At 39.8% G+C, this 13,436-nt stretch overlaps 2 pseudogenes; both read left to right on the top strand.

Annotated features, from left to right (window-relative positions):
• Positions 1 to 13,436, top strand: part of LOC138420778 (protein Aster-C-like) — a 40,539-nt pseudogene that overhangs the window by 20,933 nt on the left and 6,170 nt on the right.
• On the top strand, positions 9,944 to 11,704 carry LOC138420671 (elongation factor 1-alpha 1 pseudogene; annotated as a pseudogene).

Here is a 13,436-nt window from a genome sequence, read left to right on the forward strand (position 1 = left end):
ATTGGAAACTTAGATAACATATTGTAGCAGCTGTGGATTCTGATGGCATCCTTCCTATCCCTAAATTCCTGATTTTTGTTTAGAAGTTGCCTAGAGTAAATCTGTGAAATATGTTTGTTCTATAGTGTGTGGAAACAATGATCTTTGCTCCATTTATTATCATTGTTGCTGTTTGTTTTTAAGGCTAGTTTCCTGTGTCACCCCTTGTGTCAGCCAACAATTAGTCAGAAATTGTGCTTAAATACAGAAAGCCACTAAGGCTTTCCGCTTCCGCTGACAGATCTGTGTATAGATTGGGTAGTGCATTCAAAATTCAGGTCAGTTTTAAATTTGTCCCTGTTTTTATGTTCCCTTGAGACTTCTTGTATTTCCATCCAGGTGTCTTGCTGAAAGTATTACTTTTGTTTCAGGTTTGGAGGACTTGTTAACAAAAGTCACTTGTTACACACAATAAACAATTTCAATATTGAGGATTAGTTGGCTTAATTTCAATATACAGTCATTAAAAGAAAAGAGAAATAGAAACAATAGTGAGAACTACAGCACATACATCACCAAAGTGGGCCAGCCCGTGTGCACGTGTGTGTGCCTAGTCGTGTCTGACTCTTTGCGACCCTATGGACTGAGCCTGCCTGGCTCCTCTGTCCCCGGCGCTTTCCAAGTAAGAATACTGGAGTGAGTAGCCATGCCCTTCTCCAGGGGATCTTCCCAAACCAGGAATCAAACCCAGATCTCCTGCACTGCAGGTGGATTCTTCAGGGAAGCCTGACCAACATGTAGACTCAAAAACAGCCCTAAGAAGTCCCATTTAACAGCTATTTGGAGTCCCAGTCGTGAAAAGGTCCTGGGCAGTGCATCCACTCTGTGGATCAGACCTCAAATTGCAGTTTCTGGGGCTCCCAGTTATAATCCCAGATTGCAGACTGATATCATCCGTTTGCATGCAAAAATTCACCTCTGGTTTTACTCTAACATTGTTACAATGCTGTTTGTTTTATATTGTGAGTCATAGGATTTCATCAGACCTCGCTGCAGTTGGTCAGACCTCCAGGTACTCAAGAGTTCCAAGACCCACTCCCTTTCTTATCTAAAGTGCTGCCTGACTCTCTGTTCTTTTAGGCAAGCACAGAATTTGGTCCGTGTCCAGGCAGGTTAGAAGCAAAGTCAGGGGCCTGCTATCCTGCTTCTGAAGCCTGAACAAGACTTCCTCCATGTGAATTTCCCTGATACCAGGAGTGTGTGGATAGTTTGGGATTTCTCCAAGCTCTCTTGTACATGCTTGTAGCCCTTGTTTATCTAGGATTACATGAAGAGTGTACTAAGTTCATCTATGGCTGCCTCTCCTCTACAATCTCTCTGTTAAGTCCCCTACTAATCTGACAGTCTGCTTGTTCTTGTACTAATAGAGATTTCAACCTCACACTTGCTTGGATAGCTTCAGAAATTTTCCCTTCACTCCTGGGATGCTGCTGCTGCTAAGTCGCTTCAGTCGTGTCTGACTCTGTGCGACCACCAGGCTCCCCCGTCCCTGGGATCCTCCAGGCGAGAATACTGGAATGGGTTGTCATTTCCTTCAATGCATGAAAGTGAAAAGTGAAAGTGAAGTCACTCAGTCGTGTCCGACTCTTCGCAACCCTGTGGACTGCAGCCCACCGGGCTCCTCCGTCCATGGGATTTTTCGGGCAAGAGTACTGGAGTGGAGTGCCATTGCTTCCTGGGATAGGTTTTCTGTTCTCCACTCTGAATCAACTCAGCCCTGCTTTGTCAGCCTCACTGCTAGTTTTCATGGCCTGTTCCACCTTTGCAGAACTGCTACACTGACCTAACTTGTGGGGAAGAATGAGTAATGGGAGCAGGCCCAGGAAAGAATGCCACAGACTTCTGATGTGCATACCCAGATTCAGTAATTTTCCTGATGAAATACTTCTTATTTTATTGTATGCCTATGGTCAATTTCCAGTCAATTGAGATGATTGTTTTTGACAGTTCCCCCCCCCCCCCCAGCTATATGTTTGATTTTGCAGAATAGTTGCCAAAGTTCTCACTCCATCATCCTGGAAGCATCCTTGGCTTCCTTCTGGTGTTTTTTTGAAATGTTGATTTTATGTGGTTTTTGATATAAAGACATACAGCATATTGCACAAAAAGGGTATGATTTTAAAGTCCATTTAAATTTTATTTTCTAAGATACTACAATTCAGCTCATTTAGTGATGATTATAATTAAACACAAAAATAATTTTTTATTGTTGCAGATTTCAAGTTCCACCTATAAAGACAGGAATGAAGAGTAAAAGACAGTTCTCACATCTGCCTGATACAGAGAAGCTGATAGCAGGTAAAAAATAAACGAAGTCAAGAAGATACGAAAACTCTTTTACTACCTCATCAAAATAGAGTTGATGAGTGATAATATTAATAGAATATTTAAGCCTTTATGCTCAGCAGAAACTGTTTTTCAAGATAAACAGCCTCTTATCATCTGTCATCAGATGATAAAATAAAGTTGTATAGATATGGGTGTCATTGACACTGTATCTGGAGAGTACAATTATAGGTGGTTTTAGATTTCTACTTTGTAAATGTCTGTATATTCCAAGTTTTATACAATGAACAGGTTTATTATAGCAGTGAGGAAAAATACAAAAATTGTAAATTTTTTAAAAAGCACATATATATACTGAAAAATACAGACAAAATATTAACCAAAATTACATACCTATACAAATTAACCAGAGACCCATCCAAAGGACCATCCCTCTAGATGGGTCCATCCTAAAGGAAATCAGTCCTGAAAATTTATTGCAAGGACTGACGCTGAAGCTGAAACTCCAATACTTTGGCCACCTGATATGAAGAACTGACTCCTTGGAAAAGACCCTGATGCTGGGAAAGATTAAAGGCAGGAGGAGAAGGACGAGAGGATGAGACAGTTGGGTGGCATCACCAATTCTACGGACATGAGTTTGAACAAGCTTCGGGAGTTGGTGATGGACATGGAGGCCTGGTGTGCTGCAGTTCATGGGGTCACAAAGAGTCAGACATGACTGAGAGACTGAACTGAACTGAACTGATACAAATTAAAATATATAATTGGGATCATTCTGTACAAATGACTTTAACTTCTTAGATTTAACCACATATTGGATCACTGTTTTCTGAAACAGAGAACCTTTAACCCTTAATTTTAAAAAACGACTCACTGACATTTCAAATCCACAGTTTCATACTCTTATAGGTTAGTTCAGTTAATATTTCTTAGTACTTAGTCTGTGCCAGAGACCATGATGTTTCTGAAGAACTTGGAGTCCAGTGGAAAAACATCATATATAAACAAATCACTATGATTCAGGTTATATGAACAGTTTTAGCAAGCTACAGAAATATTATCTGGAAATAAAGATTTAGTGTGCACCACAGTATCCTAACTGATCTCTCTCCTAGTCTTACAGGCCTTCATTCTATTCAGGGCTATAGGTATAGTGGTTTTTCTAAGATGCACATCTGATCAGTTTAAAACCCTTTATGAATGGTATTCCAGTGACCTTAGAATAAAGTTGACTGCCTTTCTAAGTGGCCTTTTGTATATGTTAATTATCCTCTCATCTGTCTTTATCAAGTTCCCTTCAATCTCTAGTCGTTTTTGAAGTCAGTTTTCTTTATGTATGTCATTTCCTTTTGTTCTGGGGCTTTTTTACTTCATTTTACCTAGAATTGTTTTCCCTCTTCTATACCTGGTTGTCTATTTTTTATATATTTTAAAATATATATAAATGTATTATGTCTATTTGCATATATATTTTGTTTATATTTCTCATTTAGGCATGCCTTTACTATAAGTTTGACTGGGCTGGTATAGCTCTTATATTCATCTACTGCTTACCAGAGTTACAGTAGTAGTAGTAGTTAAAATGTGGAAATACTGAGCCCCCACCAAGTGACTCCTCATACCTTAGCTCTCCCGGCTTCTCTTGTAGGATTCCCAGGGCCTTTCCATAATCCAGCAATGAAAGGTTTTATATCTGATAGAGAAAGGTCCTGATCCAGCACTGTGGTTGGTGACCAGTGTTATTATTGTAACTATCACCTCTGGATAGATACCTCTAGTATGTACTCTTGTATTGTCCTTCACAATCCTCAGAGTCCCTTGGACTGCAAGGAGATCAAACCAGTCAATCCTAAAGGAAATCAGTCCTGAATATTTATTGGAAGAACTGATGCTGAAGCTGAAACTCCAATACTTTGGCCACCTGATGGGAAGAACTGACTCATTGGAAATGACCCTGATGCTGGGAAAGATCAAGGCAGGAGGGGAAGGGGACAACAGAGGATGAGATGGTTGGATGGCATCACTGACTCGATGGACATGAGTTTGAGCAAGCTCCAGGAGTTGGTGATGGACAGGGAAGCCTGGTGTGCTGCAGTCCATGGGAATCACAAAGAGTCGGATACAACTGAGCAACTGAACTGAACTATTTATATTATTGGGCTTCCCAGGTGGCACAAGTGGTAAAGAACCCACCTGCTAATGCAGGAGACATAAGAGGTTAAATCCCTGGGTCGGGAAGATTCCCTGGAGGAGGGCCCAGCAACCCACTCCAGTATTCCTCCCTGGAGAATTCTATGGATAGAGGAGCCTGGTGAGCTACAGCCCATGGGGTCACAAAGAGTTGGACATGACTGTGATTACGCTTTCACTTTTATCTATATTATTTGCTATTGTAACTCTAGTACAAAGGTCAGTATTTGACGTATAATAATGGGTACTCAGTGATTGAATGGATGGTTGATGGATAGAGAAATGAGTGAGTAAATGAATTATCAGTGTCACTTCAAATCAGCAGAATAGATGAGCTCAACCACGGATAACATTGAGTTAAGGTAACACTAACAAAAGAATCATGGCATCGGTGGAAGAAAATCCAGTAAAACTCAAATTTAGAAGGAAAGATCAAATAATGTGTGAAGATCCAGAAGAAAGTAGTATCACAGTATTTTGGGGTATAAAGAGTTGTTAAGAATCATAATAGTTTAACAGTGTGAAATACAGTTGAACTAAGTGAAAATAACAATTTGTGAAGTTGATCTAAAGTAACTATATAGAAGAAATGTACAGTGTTAAATGAACATTTTAAAAAATGAAAAGAAAGTAGAATCAATAACTAAGGTTATACCTAATAAATCTATAAAAGAAGAGGAAATTAAACCTAAAGCTACCAAAGGGAAAGAAATGATAAAGACTAGAGCATAAATTAAGGAAATCGAAAACAGAGGAAAAAGTAGAGAAAATCAATGAAGCCAAAGCTGGTTCTCTGAAAAAATTGATAAAATTGATATGCTGAGAATCTGGTTAACCAAGAGAAATGGTAGGTGACATGTATTACTAATATCAGCAGTGGAGAGGGTTCATCACTGCTGATTCCCTGACTATTAAAAGGATAATAAAGAAATACTGTGAACAACTCTATGCCCATAATGCAATAATTTAGATAAAATAGACCAATTTCTTGAAAAACACAGACTACCAAACCTCACACAAGAAGAAACATATAGCTGGAATAGCTCTATACCTATTAAAGAAATTGAATTTGTCATTAAGAACCTTCCATAAAAAGAAAACTCAATGTAGACTGTGTCAGTGGTGAATTCTATCAACCATTTATGTAAGAAATAATATCATTCCTTCCAGAAAATAAGAAGGATCACTTCCCAACTCATTTTATGAGATTAGTATTACCAAAATACCAAAACCAGACAGAAACATTCTAGGAAAAGACTAATGTCTGTCATGAACATAGAAATAAAGAGTTGAAACAAAAGATTAGCATATGAGATTCAGCAATTTATAAAACAGATTATGGATTATGACCAAGTGAGGTTCATTCCAGGAATGCATGGCTGGTTCAGCATGTTAAAAAAAAGAAAAATCAATCAATATATGTTATCATCTTAGACCAAATATGAAAAACCATATAATCATCTCAATAAATGCAGAAAAAGTATTTGACAGAATTCAACATTCTTTCATAATAAAGCTCTCAGCAAGTTAGAAATAGAACTTATTCTACTTCCTTAGAAGAAACTATGAAAAACCTCCAACTAACATTGTACTTAATGATGAGAGACTGAATGCCTTCCACCTAAAATTAGAAACTAGGTAAAAAATGTCTTCTCTCACTATTCTTACTCAACATTTTCAGTTCAGTTCTGTTCAGTCACTCAGTTGTGTCCGACTCTTTGCGACCCCATGAATCGCAGCACGCCAGGCCTCCCTGTCCATCACCAACTCCCAGAGTTCACTCAAGCTCATGTCCATCGAGTAGGTGATGCCATCCAGCCATCTCATCCTCCGTCATCCCCTTTTCCTCCTGCCCCTAAACCCTCCCAGCATCAGGGTCTTTCCAATGAGTCAACTCTTCGCATGAGGTGGCCAAAGTACTGGAGTTTCAGCTTTAGCATCAGTCCTTCCAATGAACACCCAGGACTGATCTCCTTTAGGATGGACTGGTTGAACCACCATGCAGTCCAAGGGACTCTCAAGAGTCTTCTCCAACACCACGGTTCAAAAGCATCAATTCTTTGATGCTCAGCCTTCTTCACAGTCCAACTCTCACATCCATACATGACCACAGGAAAAACCACAGACTTGACTAGACGGACCTTAGTTGGCAAAGTAATGTCTCTGCTTTTGAATATGCTATCTAGGTTGGACATAACTTTCCTTCCAAGGAGTAAGCGTCTTTTAATTTCATGGCTGCATTCACCATCTGCAGTGATTTTGGAGCCCGCCCAAAATAAAGTCTGACACTGTTTCCACTGTTTCCCCATCTATTTGCCATGAAGTGATGGGACCAGATGCCATGATCTTCTTTTTCTGAATGTTGAGCTTTAAGCCACCTTTTTCACTCTCCTCTTTCACTTTCATCAAGAGGCTTTTTAGTTCCTCTTCACTCTCTGCCATAAGGGTGGTGTACCCAAGTAAGATGGTAGGTGTTGTGAGAGGGTGTCAGAGGGCAGACACACTGAAACCATAATCACAGTAAACTAGCCAATCTGATCACATGGACCACAGCCTAGTCTAACTCAATGAAACTAAGCCATGCCATGTGGGGCCACCCAGGACAGGTGGGGGTCTTGGTGGAGAGGTCTGACAGAATGTGGTCCCACTGGAGAAGGGAACGGCAAACCACTTCAGTATTCTTGCCTTGAGAACCCCATGAACAGTATGAAAAGGCAAAAGGATAGGATACTGAAAGAGGAACTCCCCAGGTTGGTAGGTGCCCAATATGCTACTGGAGATCAGTGGAGAAATAACTCCAGAAAGAATGAAGGGATGAGCCAAAGCAAAAATAATGCCTGGTTGTGGATGTGACTGGTGATGGAAGCAAGGTCTGATGCTGTAAAGAGCAATATTGCATAGGAACCTGGAATGTCAGGTCCATGAATCAAGGCAAATTGGAAGTGGTCAAACAGGAGATGGCAAGAGTGAACATCGACATTCTAGGAATCAGTGAACTAAAATGGACTGGAATGGGTGAATTTAACTCAGATGACCATTATATCTACTGCTGTGGGCAGGAATCCCTTAGAAGAAATGGAGTAGCCATCATGGTCAACAAAAGAGTCTGAAATGTAGTACTTGGATGCAGTCTCAAAAATGACAGAATGATCTCTGTTTGTTTCCAAGGCAAACCATTCAATATCATGGTAATCCAAGTCTAGGCCTCAACCAATAATGCTGAAGAAGCTGAAGTTGAACAGTTCTATGAAGACCTACAAGACCTTTTAGAACTAACATCTGCAAAAGATGTCCTTTTCATTATAGGGGACTGGAATGCAAAAGTAGGAAGTCAAGAAACACCTGGGGTAACAGGCAAATTTGGCTTGGGAATACAGAATGAAGCAGGCCAAAGGCTAATAAAGTTTTGCCAAGAGAACGTACTGGTCATAGCAAACACCCTCTTCCAACAACAGAAGAGAAGATTCTACACATGGACATCACCAGATGGTCAACACCAAAATCAGACTGATTATATTCTTTGCAGCCAAAGATGGAGAAGCTCTACACAGTCAGCAAAAACAAGACCGGGAGCTGACTGTGGCTCAGATCATGAACTCCTTATTGCCAAATTCAGACTTAAATTGAAGAACGTAGGGAAAACCACTGTACCATTTAGGTATGACTCAACATTTTACTAGAAGTTTAAGTGCAATAAGTGCAGTAGACTTGAAATAAAAGGCATATACATTAGAAGAATAGGAAATAGAAACTAACTTTATTGCCAATAGACATGATTATTCATTTAGAAAATCTCAGATAATCTACAAAAATTTCTAGATTTAATGAGTGGATTTAGTGGTGTCTCGGTGGTAAAGAATCTGCCTGCCAATGAAGGAAATGCAGATTTTATCCCTGGGTTGGGAAGATCCCCTGGAGAAGGAAACGAGAACCACTCCAGTGTTCTTGCATGGGAAATCCCATGGACAGAGGAGCTTGGCAGGCTACAGTCCATAGGGTCAGAAAAGAGTTGGACATGACTTAGCGAATAAATAACAACATTAACAGAATTGAAAATCATTTGAAGCTAAAAGAAACATTTATATACACTAGCAGAGAATAATTGGAATTAAAATTTTAAAAATAACATTTACATCAGAACTTCCCAATAATGAAGTTCAGTTCAGTTCAGTCACTCAGTCATGTCTGACTCTTTGCGACCTCATGAATCGCAGCATGCCAGGCCTCCCTGTCCATCACCAACTCCAGGAGTTCACTCAGACTCACTTCCATCAAGTCAGTGATGCCATCCAGCCATCTCATCCTCTGTCATCCCCTTCTCCTCCTGCCCCCAATCCCTCCCAGCATCAGAGTCTTTTCCAATGAGTCAACTCTTCACATGAGGTGGCCAAAGTACTGGAGTTTCAGCTTTAGCATCATTCCTTCCAAAGAAATCCCAGGGCTGATCTCCTTCAGAATGGATTGGTTGGATCTCCTTGCAGTCCAAGGGACTCTCAAGAGCCTTCTCCAACACCACAGTTCAAAAGCATCAATTCTTCGTATGTAGGTATAAATCTAATAAACATGTAGGCTCTATATGCTAACAAATGTAACACATTAACAAAAGAAGTATAAATAAATGTTTATAGATTGGAAGACTCAATATTGTTGAGGTCTCAGTTCTCTCAAATGAAAAAATCCCAGAATACTTTTCCGTAGATGAGGAAATAGACAAACTGATTTTAAAATTTGTATGGGAAAAACAAAGGATTTAGAATAGCCAAAATAATTCTGAAAAAGAAGAACAAAGCTGGAAGACATACATTACTCAATTTCAAGGCTTACTATGAATCTGTAGTAATCAGGACAGTCTGAGATTTGCCAAGGATAGGCATTTAGATAAATGGAACAGAAAATAGCTCAGATATAAATTCATAACAAATATTGTGAACTCATTTTTGACAAAGGTGCAAATGCAGAAATAATTTAATGGAGAAAAGTTAATCTTCAACAAATGGTACTGGAACAATTAGATGTCCATATGCAGAAAAATGAATGAAACTTGAAGGAAAACTCACACTATTTACAGAAATTACCTGAAAATGGATCACAGAACTAAATATAAAACTGTAGAATTTGTAGAAGAAAACATCTGGGTTTTTCTCCTAGAGGAAATCTCTGTTTGAATTTGATGATGAATCTTTAGATGTAACACCAATAGCATGATTCATATAAGAAAGAATCAATAAGTTGTACTTTATCAAAATTAAAATCTTTTGCTATGCAAAAGATACATTTTAGAGGGTGAAAATATAAGACACAACAGGAAGAAAATAGTTATAAATCTCATATCTGATTGAAAAAACAAACATAACACATCTATCCACAATAGAAACTATTCTTAAAAGTTAACAGTAAGAACACAAACAACCCTATTAAAAAATGGGCAGATTAGCTTTTTCACAACGGGTTTGCCACCAGGACACAGGTGTCATGAAAACCACCATTAAAGCTAAGCAAAAATGGGAGAGGAAAAGACCCACATCAACATTGTTGTCATTGGGCACGTAGACTCAGGGAAGTTGACCATGACTGGCCATCTGATCTACAAATGTAGCGGGGTCGACAAGAACAATTGAAAAGTTCGAGAAGGAGGCTGCCGAGATGGAAAAGGGCTCCTTCAAGTATGCCTGGGTCTTGGACATACTGAAAGCTGAATGTGAGCGTGGTATCACCATTGATATCTCCCTGTGGAAATTTGAGACCAGCAAGTACTATGTTACCATCATTGATGCCCCAGGACACAGAGACTTCATCAAAAACAGGCACATCCCAGGCTGACTGTGCTGTCCTGATTGTTGCTGCTGGTGTTGGTGAATTTGAAGCCGGTATCTCCAAGAATGGGCAGACCCGTGAGCATGCCCTTCCAGCTTACACCCTGGGTGTGAAACAACTAATTGTTGGCGTTAACAAAATGGATTCCACCCTACAGCCAGAAGAGATACGAGGAAATTGTTAAGGAAGTCAGCACCTACATTAAGAAAATTGGCTACAGCCCCGACACAGTAGCGTTTGTGCCAATTTCTGGCTGGAATGGTGACAACATGCTGGAGCCAAGTGCTAACATGCCGGAGCCAAGTGCTAACCCGCCATGGTTCAAGGGATGGAAAGTCACTCGTAAGGACGGCAATGCCAGTGGAACCACCCTGCTTGAAGCTCTGGATTGCATCCTGCCACCAACTCGCCCAGCTGACAAACCGTTGTGTTTGCCCCTCCAGGACATCTATAAAATTGGTGGTATTGGTACTGTCCCTGTGGGTCGTGTCGAGACTGGTGTTCTCAAACCTGGCATGGTGGTCACCTTTGCTCCAGTCAATGTAACAACTGAAGTGAAGTCTGTAGAAATGCACCGTGAAGCACTGAGTGAAGCCCTTCCTGGGGACAGTGTGGGCTTCAATGTCAAGAATTTGTCTGTCAAAGATGTTTGTCATGACAATGTGGCTGGTGACAGCAAAAGTGCCTCACCAATGGAAGCAGCTGGCTTCACAGCTCAGGTGATTATTTGGAACCATCCAGGCCAAGTCAGTGCTGGATATGCACCTGTGCTGGACTGTCACACAGCTCACGTTGCTTGCAAGTTTGCTGAGCTGAAGGAGAAGATTGATCGTCTTTCTGGGAAAAAGCTGGAAGATGGCCCTAAATTCTTGAAATGTGGTGATGCTGCCATCGTTGATACGGTTCCTGGCTAGCCCGTGTGTGTCGAGAGCTTCTCTGACTATCCTCCCCAGGGCCGTTTTGCTGTGCATGACATGAGACAGACAGTTGCTGTGGGTGTCATCAGAGCAGTGGACAAGAAGGCAGCTGGAGCTGGCAAGGTCACCAAGTCTGCCCAGAAAGCTCAGAAGGCTAAATGGATGTTATCCCCAATACCTGCCATCCCAGTATTAATCAGTGTTGGAAGAACTGTCTCAGAACTGTTTATCTCAATTGGCCATTTCAGTTTAGTAGTAAAAGACTGGTTAATGACAACAATGCATTGTAAAACCTTCAGAAGGAAAGGAGAATGTTTTTGTGGTCCATATGTTTTGTGTGTGGCAGTTTAAGTTATTTGTTTGGAAAATCAGTACTTTTTAATGAAAACGACTTGACCAAAAATCTGTTACAGAATTTGAGACCCATTAAAAAAAGCTTAATGAGAAAAAAAAAAGGGCAGATTCTTTACCAAAGGAGATACGTGGATGGCAAATAAGCATATGAAAAATTGCACACTATCATAGGAAAATACAGATTAAAAGCACAATTAAATAAATGACATATCTAATAGAATTGCTAAAATTAAGCACTAAAACAGTGGACAACACCAAATGATGATGAGGCTGCAAAGACACAAGACTCTTCTGTGTTGGAAGATGTGGGTAAGTGTGGCTGACCTCTCTACCGTAGAGAGCTCACCAGTCAGTTACCTGATATTGGTCCCTGTTCTAGCTGTCACTCTTTGTGATTCTCAGTGTGGAGTCTCTCTGGAGTGGCATAGCTTCAACCTTCTCTTGTGTATTTTTTGAGCTGAGAATTTCTCCACACTGTGGCTTATCCATTAGTGTCCATTTTCTGTCTCTTAAAATTTAATCAAAACTTCTAGTCGACCAATGTACCCATTCTGTCTACCCTTCAGCATTGCAAAAGGAACAGACCTAGACACTCATGTCAACTTAGACCAGAAGTTCCATGGACTAGGTTTGTTCACACTTCTAAATATGACTGTTGCTTTGAATGTATTCTCTTGGGAGAACGTATACTTTTTATAGTGACGCCATTGCTCAAAACATTTTTTAATGTCTCTGATTAAATGAGTGAACAAGGTAGATTTTTTACCCTAAAAAATGTTGCACTGGAGAAATATAATTATAAACAAAATATCCTACCCACCCAGAAAACCTCTTTACAAAAGTAAAAGAGAAAGAAAACACTTGGTTTTATTACTGAATAAGCATTAAATTAGAGTGTGATGGACATCACAAGCAATCTGCAAAAGAGATTGTGAAGGCAGAAAGAAATCTCCTCTTTTTTATGTAGGCAGGCAGATACAGCCATTACACATATTCTAAAGATAAGTAATAACTAGCCCTCGAGTTAGAGGACTTGACAGCACCATATGTCATATCAGTTTATCCTAAATTCATCTGGTAATTGGGTCAGCTGTTTTAGCTAATTGGCTTTATCCAAAGGAAAAATAAACTCACTTCTTAAAGACAGGAATTAGTTTGCAACTTGAATCAAGGCACCCATGGAAATTACCCACTCAAAGAAACTAGGAGATGGGGTCTTATCCCTGTTGTTTGAAAGAGGTGGCTCCCAGGTCCTGGAGGAAACATCAGGGTTATAAAACTGGCAAGAGGCTTATTTTGCTTTTAAAAAGATTCATATTTCACAGGTGCAGAGAAAGAATTTACAAGCTTTCTAAGGAAAACGCTCTAAAGAGAGGAGGGGATCTCTTTCCATTTTTTTTTCAACCAGAAAAAATTAATTTTTTCTTTTTCAGTTTGCATCTGCCCTTACAGTTTGCTCAGGTAAAAAGCAAAGGAACAACAACAAAAAAAAACCCAGCAATGTAAAGTATAAAAAAATGAATGGTTATCTTTTGTAGTTTATGTACAAAATTATGATAGAAAGCAGTCCTAAAAATGAGTCTTACTTAAGCAATATCAACTTTTTTGGACTCCCAAAGATGATTGTGAGGTAGGAGATAGATGGGCTTCAGGTTGGAAATTTATAATCAGCCACCCTTCTGCTTTCATTTCTTGAGATAAGAGATAGGTGGGCTTCAGTTGAGGAATTTACAACTAATAGAAACAGAGTAAATAGCCGGTCTTTGTCTCTTCATTCAAGGGAATAATCATGGCAAGGACAAAGAAAGGACAAAACCCTGTCTGATTAGGAAG

Source organism: Ovis canadensis, chromosome 1 (genome assembly GCF_042477335.2).
Source record: "Ovis canadensis isolate MfBH-ARS-UI-01 breed Bighorn chromosome 1, ARS-UI_OviCan_v2, whole genome shotgun sequence".
Classification (NCBI taxonomy): Eukaryota; Metazoa; Chordata; class Mammalia; order Artiodactyla; family Bovidae; genus Ovis; species Ovis canadensis.